Here is a 17,731-nt window from a genome sequence, read left to right on the forward strand (position 1 = left end):
GCGTCGACTGTTCGCTGCTTCACCTCCCAATGTATGAATGAATGAACCATTGTAAAGCGATTTGAGCACTTGGAAAAACACTATAAAAATGCAATTCATTATATCACTTTTCGGTCTGCTACTAGTAGCAGCGCCAGCGATTAGGTTCGTTTGGGAAATCCACAGTTGCACACCGGGAGCGCACTCGCCTATTAGTCTGTATTGGCAGGGCGGTCAGCGTACCTATATCGAACACACCGAGTGCCACCCTCCTCCCAACCGATAGGGGCGCGTAGTTGAAAGCCAATGGCAAAATAACACCTTGGATAAAAATGCTTTTTATTAAACAACGCGGGATGCAGAAATTCTCGCTGGAGCTGCTACTAACTAACACCCGTGGGACAAATTGTGAGTACTTTATATTTGAAATCTGAATGTTTATATATACGGAAATCTTGTAAATGCAGCGTTCGCCAAAAACAGGGTGAAGTTTCTGCATGACTGTCATGATAATCATCATGGCAGTCATGTTTCAGGGCTAGTAGATTGTCTACTTTCAAATGCCGAAATGTTTTCAAAAGTCATGAACCATGGCTAACAATCTACAAGCTGAGGCTGCTGAACTTGTAGATTTTAGTTTTCAAAAGACTAGACCTGTACGTGCCCGTCACAGTCGGCCACCGGCCTACTTGGGAACGATGCAACTTGGGAACCTAATGATATACTTTGTCATAGCACCTGTTTTAACTCAGCCAGTGTCCCACATAGAGATCTGTGTATGTGCCTGTGTGTGAAGACTGCAAACTGAAAAGTGTACCTGGCAATCAATTCGGCTCACTGGTAGAGCCTGATTGGTTGAGCCTCAATTGGCTGAGGCAGAGGCTGGAAATTGCAGAGGTGAAAGGAGTTGGCCTCATTAGGCCCACTGGCAGAGCCTGACCAGAGCCTTTTGTGGTGGTTCTGGAGAACCGTGGGTCCGACCGACTCGATACCTGGCACTGCCCTCCCTGTGGGGGTGTGGACGGCGTGTGTCGAATGTGAGGTCGGTGGGTCAAACGGTTCTCGAGTTTCGTGCATTACAACCGCACGCATGTACGCAGAGACGTGGCACATTTATAGTAGGATTGTTTTATATAATTGAAAACTTGAAATGGGACTATTCTGCATAATGAGTACTTTTACTTTTGGTACTGTAAGTACTGTGCATTTCGATGCCATTTCTTTTGTACTTTTACTCAAATACACATTATGAATTCCGGACTTTTACTTGTAACGGTGTATTTCTATATTGCGGTATAGGCTCTTGATACTTTTACTCAAGTACAGAATGTGAGTACTTTTTCTCACCACTGTTCTTTCCACTGTAAAGGTATATGTAGAGCAACTTTGCGGCTTCCGTAATATCCGTAATATACCGTAATATCCGTAATATAAAGTAATATCCGTAATATAAAGTACTAGTGTATCTGAACTGACCAAACACATGTTCCACCAGGTAATTCATCACATTCACCAGGTGTCCTAAATTAGTCCGTGATTAGAAGGACTGCGATGAAAACGAGCCGCAGAAACGACTGCCTTTGTATGCCTTCAGGTTCACAGAGCCATGGCTGCAGTCCAATGTTTTTGCCAGCAATTTTTTATTTTAGTTTTAGTCATAGTCTTTTGATTAGTTTTCACTTAGTTTTAGTCACATTTTAGTCTCCTGCAATGTTTTAGTGTTAGTCTAGTTTTAGTCGGATAAATATCATACGATAAATATCATTCTCAGTTTTAGTCATCATAGCTTATAGTTTCCATTTAGTTTTCGGCAGTAAAAAAAGGTAGTCGACGATCATTTTTCATCTTAGTTTTAGTCGACGAAATCAACACTGCTGCAGTCGCACATCAGCCCATAGGGAGAGAGGGAAGGGGAAGAGAGACATCAGCCCATAGGGAGAGAGGGAAGGGGAAGAGAGACATCAGCCCATAGGGAGAGAGGGAAGGGGAAGAGAGACATCAGCCCATAGGGAGAGAGGGAAGGGGAAGAGAGACATCAGCCCATAGGGAGAGAGGGAAGGGGAAGAGAGAAAAGAAAAGGGCTTGATCATCCTGGCAGGCAGCGCGAAACTCTAGATAGCAAGATAAAGAAAGGAATGTCAATGTTTATTGTTCTAACAGCTGACTCATCTGACAAATTGTCTCTTTACCTATTCCAGAGTCAAAGTCGCGGCTGTGCCGTGCAATCCTGTGGCTTAATAATATTCTAGCATGATAATAATACTACAACAACGCCTCTTCAAGGGAAATTCCTGAACAATGTCGCTGCGATGTATAAATGGCACACATTGTAAAAAAAACGGGACATTCATTTTTTTTGTTTTTTAGAGCCATCCGTCCACAGCTGTTGTTGAACAAAAACTGTGTTAGCGCACGCACACACACGCACGCACGCATACAAACTCTCTCTCTCTCTCACAGACAGACAGACAGACAGACAGACACACCGTACACATATAGTGTTCCCATCAATGCCAACATAGATATTGTTTAAAGATGCTATACAATGTTGCAATGCACCAAAACAACCGCAGGTACAGTTTCAGTCCACAGAATAACATACAGTAATGCAGTTGTGCGCTATTATTATGTATTTCTCCATATTAAGGCAGTATACCGTGCGACGTGGCACCAAGAAGGGTCGTGTTCAGTTTCTCTCTATTGTTGTTCTAGTTCAGCCAGTGTAAGGTCTTTAAGACATAAGGCGACTGTTCACAGAAACCACAACGGGCCCTTTCAAGAATGTCCCCCAGTGTTGTCTTCGCATAATATAATGCCACACTCTCTTTCTGTTGTTCATTTCAGGATCATGAAATCAAAGATGCCATCATCATCCTACACACACACGCACACGCGCACATGCACACACACGCACGCACGCACGCGCGCACACACACACTCTCATTGTGCCACCTATGCAGGTATCATAGATATTAGTGAAATACCTCTTCGAGGCCGGATGAGTTGTCAGCGCGGTGACCTGGCATGATGTTGTCTAAATAATTATATAAACATTTTGTACACGGCTTTCAGAACTATGGGATCCAAACCTTGGATCTCATCTGACGTTCTTCGTCTAACTGTGACCCAGCTCGCTGTCAGATTAACCCATTTTGGGCGGGAACACCTTTTGGTGTTTTAAAGCATTAGGTTATGCTTTAGCTATTGAAAAATAGCAGATCTACAAGCTCATAGCGCGGCACCGAGTGCCGCGCTACGAGCTTGTAGGTCTGCTAATTTTGAAAGATCTTGAAAAATGTGGTGCAAATCTTGAATATATATTCTTTCAGAGCTTTTTAACTCAAATCTTTGCTTCTGGGATAGTCCCTGGAACAACATATTTTCAGATGGGGGTCGGCGGCCAATTACATTTCAGAAAACTTGTCAGGATTTAGAAGACATTTGTAGAATATGTCCTCAGATCTAAATGGTTGAACTGTCGACCCACCGGCTTATTTCATTCATCCATTCATGTATTTCATGAAAACAGCGATAGATTTTGTCTCGACATGCATGACATGTTCAAAGTAATTTAAACTATACCTTCCTTCACCATTCTGAAGCTCAGTTTTAACTCTGCGTTGCCAGATCTAGAGAGAAATGACCAAATCACACATATAGGTACACATTAGCTTTATAGTCATGTGGTCAACTCGGATCAGTCAGATGTTCCATATTGGCAACCCCGATTGTATACGATTGGCTTCCAAAGTTTCCAGGATTAGCTGTTTTAAAGGTGTAGTGAAACTGTAACATTATGAAGTACATCTTTGTGATGTCACTGAGATGCAGTGTTGTTTTTGGCAGAAATGTTTGATTTGATTTGATGAGTTTTATTTATAGTCTTTAGAATAGTTTTCACTTAGTTTAAGTCACATTTTAGTCACCTGGAATGTTACAGTGTTAGTCTAGTTTTAGTCGACTAAATATACGATTTTAGTCGACTACAGTTGATTTAGTCAACTAAATTGTATTTTGGCGGGCCTTGATGCCGTCATAATGACTTGATTTTACACTGGCTGAAAATAGCCGATCTACAAGTTCACAACGCGTCACAGCGCGCGACGCGTTGCAGCTTGTAGATCTGCTATTTTCAGCATGCGACCAAGTGTAAAATTACTTGTACTGGATCTCTTGTCCACTAGTCCCTTCCTGACATTTTAGACTCGTTTTTATTTGTTGACGAAATTGTCAGTATTAGTCATCATAGCTTAGTTTTCATTTCGTTTCCATTTCGTTTTCATCAGTGAAAAAAAGTCGACGAAAAGTTTTTTTCATAGTTTTACTCAACGAAATCAACACTGCTGAGATGTACTTTGTAATGTTATTGTTTTTCAGACCTCCAGTAAAACCCGAAAACGTGTTATTAGAGTAGGTGTACCACTGAATGAAGACCGGCCATTTGAGAGAGATTATAGCATAGTTAATTGTTGGCTAACCGCTCTGTTAACAGGTGTTAGTTCACCTGAGAAAAGATTGATCTGGTGGTGTGTCCTTTTGTCACCTTGACCCTGAAATGTTCTACAAACACTGGTGGCAGTGTGGAAAAAGGAAAAACATTCACAACCTGTGTGTGTGTGCGTGCGTGTGCGCCTGTGTGTGTGCGCGTGCGTGCCTTGACACGGGGTCAACCAGTAAACTAAGTGTCGAGGGAATGATTCCTCTGAAACTTTGATTTGCACACATGAGTAAGTTGGCAAGTATGCTTTCAAAGTCCAGTAGTCTGCGGTTCTCTCTGGAGGGGACCACCACAAAGGCAGCGCTAATCCCCCCGCCATCACAGCCAGCGCAAACACATTAGCCGCGCAACATCAACACACCGCGCTCAAGAGACCCATTGACAAATCCTCCCAGCTTTGTGTCAATGAAACCCAAGGAGTGAGCCTTGCTTGCTCCCATGTCCTCTAAAGAAGGTGTCTGGGGAAACTGCCCGACGCGCGGGATCTCGCATGTTGAATTTAATCAGCGTCATCGTGGTTTCTTTAACCCATTTAGACCTGGGAACGATTCCCATCTGAAAATATGTTGTTCCAGCGACACCCCCCCCCCCCCCCCCAGAAGCAAAGATTTTAGTTAAAAATGTCCTCTCTGAAAGAAAATAGCTGACCTACAAGCTTGTAGATCTGCTATTTTTCCAATAGTATAACATAGCTAAAGTATAGCTTAACTTAACTAATTCACTTAACTAATTCACATGGTATACGGAGCACAGATTCATAAATAGACAGTACAGCACATGACAGGCATGGCATACATTATTTGAACGGTGACAGTTTTTCAGAAAAGCACCCGATTTTACAGATAACTTTTGGCTTATCAGATTGCAATAATACAATTAATTTCAGCATAATGTAGATGTGTGGGTCATATAATAATTTGGCTGTATTCTTTTTTTGTCTAAAATTCATAATGTTGAATGAATGAATGAATGTATTCTTACACTCAAACTGAACATCAACTTGGTTGCTTTTCCTAATTAAAGGTATATTCAGTGATTTCACTTAATTCAAATATCACTTATTTTTTTGTTTTGTTGTGATAATCCTCCCTACTAGAGAGTGTGCTGGCCATATAAGGAGTTCCTCCCTGTCCCCAGTTAACCCCTGGGGGTCAAAAAACCTTAGGTTTCGTTTTTGACTCTATCCTGATTGGACGAAAGGCTGGGTCCCACAGCCAAAAACGAAACCTAAGGTGTTTTGAGTGAAATCACTGAATATACCTTTAAGTTTACCGTGGCCCGTGGTTCTGACATTTTTTATATAATGCTTTTCCTTCCTTTTATTTTTATGTATGTTTTTATGCTCTGTGATGTGAAGCACTTTGGTTCGACCTCGTCGTTGGAAATGTGCTATACAAATAAAGTTTGATTTGATTTGATTGCATATTATATCACCTCTGGCTTCTTCCAAGCCCTTTATATCTGCCAGTATAACCTTTGAGATTCTCCTTTATTCAACCTAAAGTTACGAATGGCCTGTCTGTACTTTTTAGTTTCTTTTGTTTTCACACAATTTAAACTCTTGTTTAGGGAATGCTGTTTAGGCTAGGAGAAAAAACAAGTCATTGATAAGTAAGTTAACTAACGGTGTTTATGTCGCATGTCAAGTGAAAGTGTTCGTTTGAACTACATCTGCTCTGTTTCCTGGCAGAAATCTGGTGTGTGCACATAATTACGTTTTTCTGAGATGGTTCGTTTGTTATGTTAATTTACAAAATAGTTAGTTTAGTTGCTGCGAGAGTGAGGTCTAGCCAACACCAACTCGGGATTCCTGGATCGCTGCCCTCCACAATTTCCTATCCAACATCATGGTGCTTGAGCTCTGCAGCGTTGCCAGCCAAGCTGTCGCGCCGCAGCACGTCTACATAGGTGCGGTACACTTCTTTCCCCTCCTGGCTTTGCCCTGGGTTGGCTCCCATAGGGTCAATTGACTTGCCTCAAGTTCTGGGTGCCTGACGCAGTGCCCTGCCAGCCTCATTCTTCTCTCTCTGATTTTGTCCATGACCCGTGGTGGTCCCCATATATAGGTCTACATTTCTGATACGGTCCGTCCATGTGACACCTACTGTAGTGCCATTCGTAGCATTTACAAACTATCTGGTCAGTAAAGTATGTCGTTGCTGTCGGACAGTAAACCTATACTCTTATATCTCAGTGTCACATAAAGCATCAACAGTAGCAGATTACGAGCTGGAAACGCGGCATTAAGCGAACACATGCTACTTGTTGCTGTTTAATTTGAATTCTGAAAAGTAACAGTTTTGGACACGCAGTATGAGGTCCCCAACCGACGGAGTGAGACAATGTCTACATCAGGTTTTACCATTTCATAACATAACCATGCAATATAGGGTATAATATGAATAATATTTACCTCAATCAATTAAATCATTACCCACTCATTTCCTGCGTCGTCATGCCATAACATCAGCAGCCAATTGCGTTCCATGGCCACTATTATGGTCCTGCCGGCCTATAGCTCACTGCGCACCGCCATTGGCCCTGCAAACCATGGCTATAGCCCCCAAATGGACTGTGTGTGTGCGTGCGTGCGTGGAGGAGCGCCACTGCGTGTGCGGGATATGCTACTGTGCGGTAGCACCATGAATGCAGGGGTATAGTGTCGACCGTATACTCCAAGCCCATCGTCCCATGCACAATGGGGTAATGGGCCGTTGTTGGCCCTTTGGGTTGGGGGCCCCCCGGCGCAGGAATGGAGCGCGGGCGGGACAGTGGGGAATAGCTCCCGGCGAGAACTTATTTTCCTACCGAACGTGGTGTATGGGACTCCCAGCTGTTCGGTGCACCGCGCTGAGCGGTGGGGGGTCACTCACTGTTTGTTTAAAACCAACGGGAGTCCCATTAAAGCCCTGACTCCCCTCATTTAGGACTGCCATGTTGGACACAAAGGGACGGGGTCCCTGGGAAGCGGCATGTTGCAAGGGACACCAATTATCGGGGCGAGGACACAGGGCAGCTTGTTCGTGCTCATGGGACACGTCAGCACGCTGGAGGAGCCTCTCCGTCAAACCCATTGACCAGAGCGCCACAGAGAGGCATCTTAATCCGTTCAGGACGGGACCATCCAACACCCCTTTTTGGTGTTTTTATGCTTTGAAGCTATTGAAAAATAGCACATCTACAAGCTCGTCGCTTACCAGCTTGTTAGGTCTGCTTTTCTTTTTTTTTTTTTTTTTATCGTATCGCACATAAGCAATAATATGTCGAAATTGTGTGTCACAGAGACAATATTTCTTTGAGCGTTCTATAACATTGCTGGCCATAATATTTGGACATAATTCTGGACATAATATTGCTTATAGCAGCTTTAACTCAAATCGTTGCTTCTGGAGGGGTATACCTGGAATAACATATTTTCAGATGGGGGTCCGCGGGCCAAATACAGTTAATTCTGGGGGGGGTCCTTGACATGGAAAGGTTGAGAACCACTGACATAGAAACTATCAGAAAACTATTTAGAAGCCTTTTTTTAATCGGCCTGCAGGTCTAAATGGGTTAATTGGTGTTGGGCAAACAGATTTTGTCACAAAGTTGCAAAGGAAGCTAAGTAGCTGAGTGTTCACATTGTCCAACCCCTGACCTCATGGGGGCTCCTCTCTCCTCTCTCTCAGACCATCATTATGCTCCATTACTTTGAGTCATCGTCTCAGACCGCGTTGGTCCCGGAGCGCTGCAGCCGGCCGCGGGGGAATCCGGGACAGCAATTAAAAACGCAAATATTTCTGGCAAAAAAAAAAGAAAAAGCGAGCCCCCCCTTTTCCCCTGTGTCCAGTGATATGATAGTGGGCGATGGGTAAGATTTGGCAGAGGCCATGGCATTGGGGTATAGAGAGAGGGTCTTCCACTGTTTTGTTTGCGTTTGTGTTTTTTTGGAGGGGGACGGGGGACGGGGGGGTTTGGATTCACTGTTCTGGCCAGGAGGGAAGGCAGTGGTGACATGACAGTGGTTTGGTCATGGGGGGTTGCTCCTCTATTCCCTCCCCATCCCTGTTTTGCGTCTCTCAGACCAAACCTGTCCCTGTCTGTCCGTCCGTCCCCTCTCTCTCTCTCTCTCTCTCTCTCTCTCTCTCTCTCTCTCTCTCTCTCTCTCTCATGGCTGTTTATCCCCAACACTGGCCCCCCTCTGCCTGCCTCTACTCGGTGCTTTCATTCCCTTTTTAAAAGGGGGGAATCTGTTCTGTTTGTTCGGAGGGGGTGAGGGGGGGGGGGATCACTTGACATCATTAGTTTTGGAGGGCGGCCACCATGGCATGGTTGCTTGTCTTGTCCCATGAAAACACATGTCGGAGCAACAGGCCCAGGGACCTGTGGCCCAGGCCCAGGGACCAGGGTTTACCCTCAGGCCCAGGGACCAGGGTTTACCCTCAGGCCCAGGGACCAGGGTTTACCCTCAGGCCCAGGGACCAGGGTTTACCCTCAGGCCCAGGGACCAGGGTTTACCCTCAGGCCCAGGACCAGGGTTTACCCTCAGGCCCAGGGTTTACCCTCTCGCCCAGGGACCAGGGTTTACCCTCAGGGACCAGGGTTTACCCCCAGGACCAGGGTTTACCCTCAGGCCCAGGGTTTACCCTCTCGCCCAGGGACCAGGGTTTACCCTCAGGGACCAGGGTTTACCCCCAGGACCAGGGTTTACCCTCAGGCCCAGGACCAGGGTTTACCCTCAGGCCCAGGTAGCAGGGTTTACCCTCAGGCCCAGGACCAGGGTTTACCCTCAGGACCAGGGTTTACCCTCAGGCCCAGGGTTTACCCTCAGGACCGGGGTTTACCCTCAGGCCCAGGACCAGGGTTTACCCTCAGGCCCAGGATCAGGGTTTACCCTCAGGCCCAGGGACCAGGGTTTACCCTCAGGACCAGGACCAGGGTTTACCCTCAGGCCCAGGGACCAGGGTTTACCCTCAGGCCCAGGACCAGGGTTTACCCTCAGGCCCAGGGACCAGGGTTTACCCTCAGGCCCAGGGACCAGGGTTTACCCTCAGGACCAGGGTTTACCCTCAGGCCCAGGACCAGGGTTTACCCTCAGGCCCAGGGACCAGGGTTTACCCTCAGGCCCAGGACCAGGGTTTACCCTCAGGCCCAGGGACCAGGGTTTACCCTCAGGCCCAGGGACCAGGGTTTACCCTCAGGCCCAGGACCAGGGTTTACCCTCAGGACCAGGACCAGGGTTTACCCTCAGGCCCAGGGACCAGGGTTTACCCTCAGGCCCAGGACCAGGGTTTACCCTCAGGCCCAGGGTTTACCCTCAGGCCCAGGGTTTACCCTCAGGCCCAGGGTTTACCCTCAGGCCCAGGGACCAGGGTTTACCCTCAGGCCCAGGACCAGGGTTTACCCTCAGGCCCAGGACCAGGGTTTACCCTCAGGCCCAGGGACCAGGGTTTACCCTCAGGGACCAGGGTTTACCCCCAGGCCCAGGACCAGGGTTTACCCTCAGGCCCAGGACCAGGGTTTCACCCCCACGGTTTACTCCTTTGTTTCTTCTCCAATGGACGCTGCATGATGCCTGTATATACTGTCACTTCTTCCTCCCTCTCTCTCTCTCTCTCTCTCTCTCTCTCTCTCTCTCCCCCCTCATCTTGGCCTATATAAACATATAAACTAATATATAAACTATAAGCTATATGATGACTAACACTAAGGCTAAATATATTGACCAATTTGTCAACGAATAAAAGCTAGACAGACGGGAGTTGATTTTCTGACCTACAGTTCGACAGCTATAGGGCAAAATGTAAAGTGGGCTGTTATAGCGCCACCGTGAGGCTGACTGATGTAATTCCTATTTTTTATATAGTTGTTAATTATTATGAACCTCCGCTCCAAGTTTTGTAACTGCAGCCTTTAGTGTTTCCGAGATTAAAAAAAACTTCAATTGGAGTTTTCGCATCTTCCCATTATAAGTCAATGGGGAAAATTAATTCATTATTAATAACTAATAATCAGACCAGTACTCATTGATACTGCTCGACAGACATGCACGCCCGCGGGCAGGCGGGCAGGCCACGTACCTCCGTCTCAAAGTGAAGCTACTGTATACTGTTTTGACAGCTCAGAGAGGTCATGATCACAGCCACAGATCAGAGAGGTCATGATCACAGCCACAGATCAGAGAGGTCATGATCACAGCCACAGATCAGCGATGAATGAAAGTAAATGAAGCTCAAACCAACGGCCTGTTGGTAGAAGCATATAGAACGAAGCAGAAGAAACAACAAGAACAAATTAACTAAGGCCTGATTTACCTAATCTAGCCTGAATCAGATCTGTGTCACTTCAAGATAGAACTCAAGTGTGTGCCTCCTCCCCAAGTGACAGGAGGAGCGTCATTGTCATTTCACATCCTACCCGGTTTTCATTTAACACCCCCCCCCCCCCTCGGAATTCCGAAGGGGCGTGATGTTTGACCTTTGGACAGTTTGATATGTGACTCGGGTCACTTCATGTGGTCATTCAGACTGAGCCAGATCTCCTCAGATCGGATTTAAATCAGATTTTAAACCAGTGTACCAGTGTAAATCTGATTTACACTGGAGTCTTGAGTCACATCCAGAGGTTGTTTCAAATCTGATTTATATCCGATCTGGAGATCTGAGGAGATCTGTCTCAGTCTGAAAGAAGTGACCCGAGTGAGTCACATATCAAACTGTCTAAACGTCATTTGCAGCGCGACCCGAGTGCTACTGACGTGACGTCATTACAGAGTATTTTCATTTAAGTAAACAAACAAAAGACTGAGAAAAACAACCAAACGAGAGCAAAAGGAAGAAAACAAGCGAGAGGACATAATAATAATTTTTAGGACAGAAAATAATTCTGCAACACACGTTTGTTTTATAGGAATAATGTCACTTCATTATGTCAGCAGTACAGCGGAAGCCGGACAGGCGGTGAAATCTGTACCAAAGACTTTTCAAAAAGTATTTATTTAAATCATATTCAGTGATTTCACTTAATTCAAATATCACTTCTTTTTTTGTTCTGTTGTGATAATCCTCCCTACTATAGAGTGTGCTGACCATAGGAGTTCCTCCCTGTCCCCAGTTAAAGAACCGTAGGTTTCGTTTTGGGCTAGGTGGCCCAGCCGTCATCCAATCAGGATAGAGAGGGGCCTTCCGCCAATCATGATCGAGTGTGGGCGGGCCTTGGTGTGTGTGCTGTTGGCCTGTCGTGTGTCCCCCCCCACTGTAGTGCGTGCATGTGCACATCTTGTTACCGGGGCGGGCGGACCGGGGGTTTTCCAAATCACCCAAATCACTGAATGCTCCTTTAAAAGGGTTTATGCCGTGGACAAAGCCAACTCTTGTTTGTACAAATCATGACAATAAACAAGATGTTTTGGGCCGAACAAATAATTAGTAAGAAGAAGAAAAAAAGGCAGGGTACAACATTTTTTGTTTTTTGCTTACTAATTATTTAATCGGCCCAAAACATTGTGTTTATTGTTATGTTTTGTCACAACAAGAGTTGGCTTTGTCTGCGGCGTAAAGGTCTTTAACTGGTTCAGACCGTACGACGTCACCAACCCACGGATCCAGAGGACGTGTACACATGGTTTTGATCAGATGGATATACTAAGCTCTTCATTTCTGACTTCTGAACTGCCTCTCGTTCAAAAATATGAACGCGAGGGATTATTTCACGATTATTATCGAAACGAGAGCACGGCAAGCAGAACGGAAGGGGGGGGGGGGCTTTACAGAGTAAAAGCGGCCATATCTTCCCGGCACCCCGAGCATATACTTTTTGAAACGTCTATGAGGAAAATGAACGGGGAATTATTTCCTGCATGGCCCTCGTCGCTCTGAAAGGGGGCGGGACTGCGACTGCGCTATTGTCCCGAGCAATAAGGGTGATTCCATAGCAAAACAAAAAAAAAGAACGGATCACAACTTAGAAATGTGGCCTTGATAGCATCAAGGGCTTTTGCCCATTGGTGGGAAAGTGCTGATTAATTGTGTCGTAGCGGTATAACCCTGTGAGAAAGTACGCCCAGCGCAAAAAGCCCTAATTACGTGGCCTGCCTGCCACAGAGAGAGAGAGAGAGAGAGAGAGAAAGGGGGCTAGAAACCTCCCAACAAAGGCTCATCTCATATCTCAAGACAATGAGGAGCGGGAGAGAGAATAGGAGAGACGGGAGAAGTTAATGAGCTGCGTCACCTGGCATCTGCTGATGCTGCCTGGTATGGGACGAGCTAGGCTGACTGCTGTGTGTGTGTGTGTGTGTGTGTGTGTGTGTGTGTGTGTGTGTGTGTGTGTGTGTGTGTGTGTGTGTGTGTGTGTGTGTGTGTGTGTGTGTGTGTGTGTGTGTGTGTGTGTGTGTGTGTGTGTGTGTGTGTGTGTGTGTGTGTGTGTGTGTGTGTGCATGCGTGTGTGTGTGTGTGTGTGTGTTGGTTGGTACGCAGCAAAGTCCAGTCCATTCTTTTTTTTGTTTTACACTCTCGGGGGGTAAATGAACCCCTTATAAGACCTTGCAGGAAGATTCTACAAATGCCTTCTAAATCGGTATACAGTTCTCACGCTTGCGAGATTTTTCTTCATTATTCTTGCGTGTGCAGAGCTTTTAAGATCTACTATACATTTGAATAGGCAACGATAAAAAAGTCTGACATGACACATGATGACGCTGATGTATATTTTGTGCCAAATGACCCTTGTCTTGTAACGGCGATGGTTGAATGAGTGGGAAGAAACGGAGGCAGGCAACAGGTTGCAGTCTTACGAATCCTTCAGCTTTATTGACAGGATTCACTCAGTACACAAGGCAGAGGCACGGGCTGAAGGCCCCGTGGCCCCAGGAGTCACATTGTAGCCAATATCATGTGAACACAAAACAGTGGTCCCAAACATTGCAGTATATTCACTTCAAAGTCCCTCCGGATACAAACAGACGACCTCTGCTTGTGGTAGCCAATCAAATTGTTGCATTCACAGGATCTGCCTGTGAAAGGTAGGCGGGACATATTGCATGTAGCTCATGTCTCATACTAACTATACGGTTTATATCAATAGGACTAATTAAACATCTATATACTATACTATACTATACTATATATGAAGTATGCAGAACCTTATTTAACACATGTAATGTCACAAAGGTAGAATGTATTCTTAACAAGTCTAACTGATTTAAGCTGTTGGATTGTAGTTTGAGATATTTCACCAAGATTAGAACTGACCCCTGGGGTGCTAACAGCTTCTAACCAAGACATTGTTTTCACAGGCCTGGCTGTAAATAACTCTACGCAGTTCACTTTCTTATGAAGTCACCACAGTTTGCATGTCCCAACTGTGTCAGCCCGTGTACCTTAGCTGACCAATATTCATCATATATCTGACCAATATTCATCAACGCTTTCCTGGTTTTAACCCATTCTGGGCGGGAACCCCTTTTGGTGTTTTAACTAAGCATTATGTTATACTTTAGCTATTGAAAAATAGCAGATCTACAAGCTCATAACGCGCCACCGAGTGGCGCGCTACAAGCTTGTAGGTCTGCTATTTTTGAAAAATCGTGAAAATGCGGCACAAATCTTTGCTTTCCAGGTATATAGGCTACTGTGCACAGAGTGCATGAGGCACGTTGGTGTTTTTGCATGGGTGTCGGAGTCGTTGTATATAGTCTAGGAATTCAGTCAATGCTGCTTTCGCAATAACCCTCCAAATTATATTTATGCAACAAAGCTCTCTCTCTCTCTCTCCCTCTCTCTCTTTCCCATCCACATACTTCAAACTTGACCGAGCACAGCCAAAGTGCATCTGCTCATATTGACATTTAAAACGAGCGCCAATCATTTGAAACGTGTCGCCCGGGCCCGGGCCGGCTCCCTCAACCAGGAGAAGACGCATTTTTTTTGTTGCATAAGCCTCCCGCCAGGCTTTTCACTGAGTCAACCTTTGATCCTTGGAGAGGGCTATAGATGCAGGTTGGAACCGGACCAATAACTTCAGAGTCCAGCCCCTTCTCCTCAAAGGAGGAGGTGGAATCTTTAAATACAGCCTTCGCTGCAGCCAAAGTAGTTTATATGCTATTATTAGAAATGTCAGCTCGTTGAAACCCTGTGGGCGCTTAGAGCCATGATACGGCCATACAATGTGTCAATACAGAGCAAAAGACCCTGTGGTTGTGAAGACGTTAAATAAATGTTTCAGCCGAGCGACCAAAAGTGCTCCTTTGGCCTCGAGATCAGCAACCACATACTTACCAATTAGCCCTGTCAACAGAAATTCCTCCTATCCACGAGACATAAAACAGTCTTTTGTCTCTCTGAATATTGCTCAAATCATCCCCCCGGTCGGCGAAAAACAAAAACGCCCAATGCCAAACAAAATACGGCCATAAAGCTCTAATGTACGCTCGTGCCATTAACTGTAGTTTCATGTCATGTCATTTAGCGTCAAAACGCAGAGCCACCGCCCGTGTAACTCATTTCTAAATGCTCGACCGCAGTTGACTGGTCGCTCTTTATGACGGTGAAATCCACAGGGGGAAACACGGCGTGATTCCTGGTGTATTTTTGAACACGGGACATGAGCGGCAGTGTTTTTACAGGATTACCAAATGTGCTTACTGTATATATACCGTTTTGTTTTTTAATAGGCCAGACCCTCATTCCATCTCTTCGTTCTGATGTAGTCAACATGTTTCGTGAAAGAAGAAGGTGCCGTTTGTAACTGTTCTCTCGAAAAGAAACATTTTCTCAATACAGCTATCTTGTTTAAATATACTAGAATTTCGCGGCCCAAAGGGCCGCTCATCCCAGAGTTACGTTGCAGCGCAATATGGGAAGAAGGAAATTGCGGGAGTTGACTCCACACATAACGGATGGGTTATTAGTTTATTATTATGTGTTGTTGCGCATGCACACACACACACACACACACACACACACACACACACACTCACTCACTCACTCACTCACTCACGCACTCGTCAATTCAAATCCCCCCGGCACTGTGATGCGATACAAAATTCCTCCACAGTGTATACTGTGAAGTTGTGAACGTGAACCCGTGGCACTGATGCGAGGTCCATGCACACACACACACTCACACTCACACACACACAGTCACTGGCAGTGATGGGCAAGCTACTTGGTAAATGTAGTAAGCTACACTGCAGTTACTCTCTAAATATAGCTCAACTACAACAGAAGCTATCCCCAGTGAATTGTAGCAAGCTACACTATACATTGGCTTGCCCACTGCCAACTCACGCCAGTTAGCCCACATGTAGACCGTGTGGGACCTACATGGGCTTGCCCACATCCAACCCATGCAAGTTAGCCCACATGTAGACCATGTTGGAACTACATTGGCTTGCCCACTTCCAACCCATGCAAGTTAGCCTGCATGTAGACCAGGGTTCCCCAATAAATTTTCCTCAAGGGCCATATTTTGACTAGCGTACCAGGCTGGGGGCCGAGTCTGCACGCGCGAGGTCGAGGTCTTGCCCTGAAAATTCATTTTCAGGGCAAGACCCCATTTGAAAAGGATGCCCAGTTTGACATGCATAGGCTACTGACCCCCATTTAATGCCATTTATATCTGGGACCCTTAAAAATATATAGTAAATCCACATGATTGCAATTTCAGTTTTTTTTTGTGTGACAGTTTTACGCATATAGAGGGTATGCGCATGCATAAAGTGAATGGAAGATCGAGTGGCAAATCAAATAGGACTTTTCTGTTTGGAAAGTCCTATTATTATTTTTTTGGAAATTATTTCTTGGGCCACAAGGGGGCGCTCTGTGGGCCGCAAATAGCCTGCGGGCCGCCTATTGGGGAACCCTGATGTAGACCATGTGGGACCTACATGGGCTTGCCCACTTCCAACCCATGCAAGTTAGCCCACATGTAGACAATGTTGGATCTACATAGGCTTGCCCACTTCCAACCCATGCAAGTTAGCCCACATGTAGACCATGTTGGACCTACATGGGCTTGCCCACTTCCAACCCATGCAAGTTAGCCCACATGTAGACAATGTTGGATCTACATAGGCTTGCACACTTCCAACCCATGCCAGTTAGCCCTTGCGTAGACCACGTGGGACCAATATAATATATAACTAGAAAAAGTGCCCTTCTGGGCACAGGTCTCCACCAGGATTTCTTCCTCAGCCTAGTGGGAATATGCGTGCACAGTTTCATCGCAATGGGACGCTGCGTTGAGGAGTTGTGGCGATTTGTACAAAGCGGGCTACTCCTGAAAACTGTAGGAGCCAATCGTGGCCAATCAGGATGGAATATGAGAAATCAAACAAACCTGTCTTGATCACATGACTATGGAGATCATGTGTACCGATTTGCGTGAAATTTGGATAAAATCTGAAGGAGTAATAATAGAAAATGTGTTTTACATATGTCGGTCTCCTGGTGGCGCTATAAAGAGCAGATGTGAAAAATTCCAGGCAAAGGTTTTTCCTTGGCCTCTAGGGAGTTGGCATACAAAGTTATCCACAGATCCGTGCAGTTAGAGGTAAAAACACTTTTCGGCCAGTTATAGCGCCACCTTGAGGCTGAGTTGAAATTGTTCATGTGGCATTTCGTCCTCGGCCAGGTGGGAATGTGGGTGCACAATTTCACGGAAATCACGCGATGTGTTCATGATTTGCAGCATTTTGTTTGAAACTGAGCACTCCTGTGAACTTTGGAAGCCAATCTTAACCAATCAGGATGGAGTCTGATAAATCTGAAAGACCCGTTTCGTTGAATGTCTCTAGAGAGACTGTGTACCAATTTGCGTGCTGTTTGGACAAAATCTGTAGGTGTACTGTGCAAAAACTTGATTTGCACAAAGCGGCCTCCTGGTGGCGCTATAACAGGCCGTTCTGGAGAGTTTGGGGCAGAGGTTCATCGTTGGCATCCAGGGAGTGTGTGTGCAAAATTTGGCATCGACCGGGTTAACGGTGGCCGAGATTAGCTGCTCACGGACACACGGACGGACGGACGGACACACGGACACACGGACGGACGGACGGACGGACACACGGACGGACGGAGTGCAAAACATACTCTCCCCACATGCCTTCGGCCTGGTGGAGACAATTAATCTTGATTAATCACATTTTAATCGCCATTTTTTGTTGCCTAGAACTGGAGGTCTGAAAAAACTGTAACATTATATGAAGTACATCTCTGTGACATCACAAAGATGTACTTCATAATGTTACTGTTTTTTTCCCCAGACCTCCAGTTCTAG

The 17,731-nt window shown here is 45.7% G+C and overlaps 1 protein-coding gene across 1 annotated transcript in view; it reads right to left on the bottom strand.

Moving 5' to 3' along the window:
• The window catches only part of npm1b (nucleophosmin 1b), a 320,891-nt gene that overhangs the window by 191,328 nt on the left and 111,832 nt on the right, over positions 1–17,731 (bottom strand). The window lies entirely within an intron of this gene.

This window comes from Protomyctophum parallelum, assembly GCF_964188405.1.
Source record: "Protomyctophum parallelum genome assembly, chromosome: 16".
Lineage (NCBI taxonomy): Eukaryota > Metazoa > Chordata > Actinopteri > Myctophiformes > Myctophidae > Protomyctophum > Protomyctophum parallelum.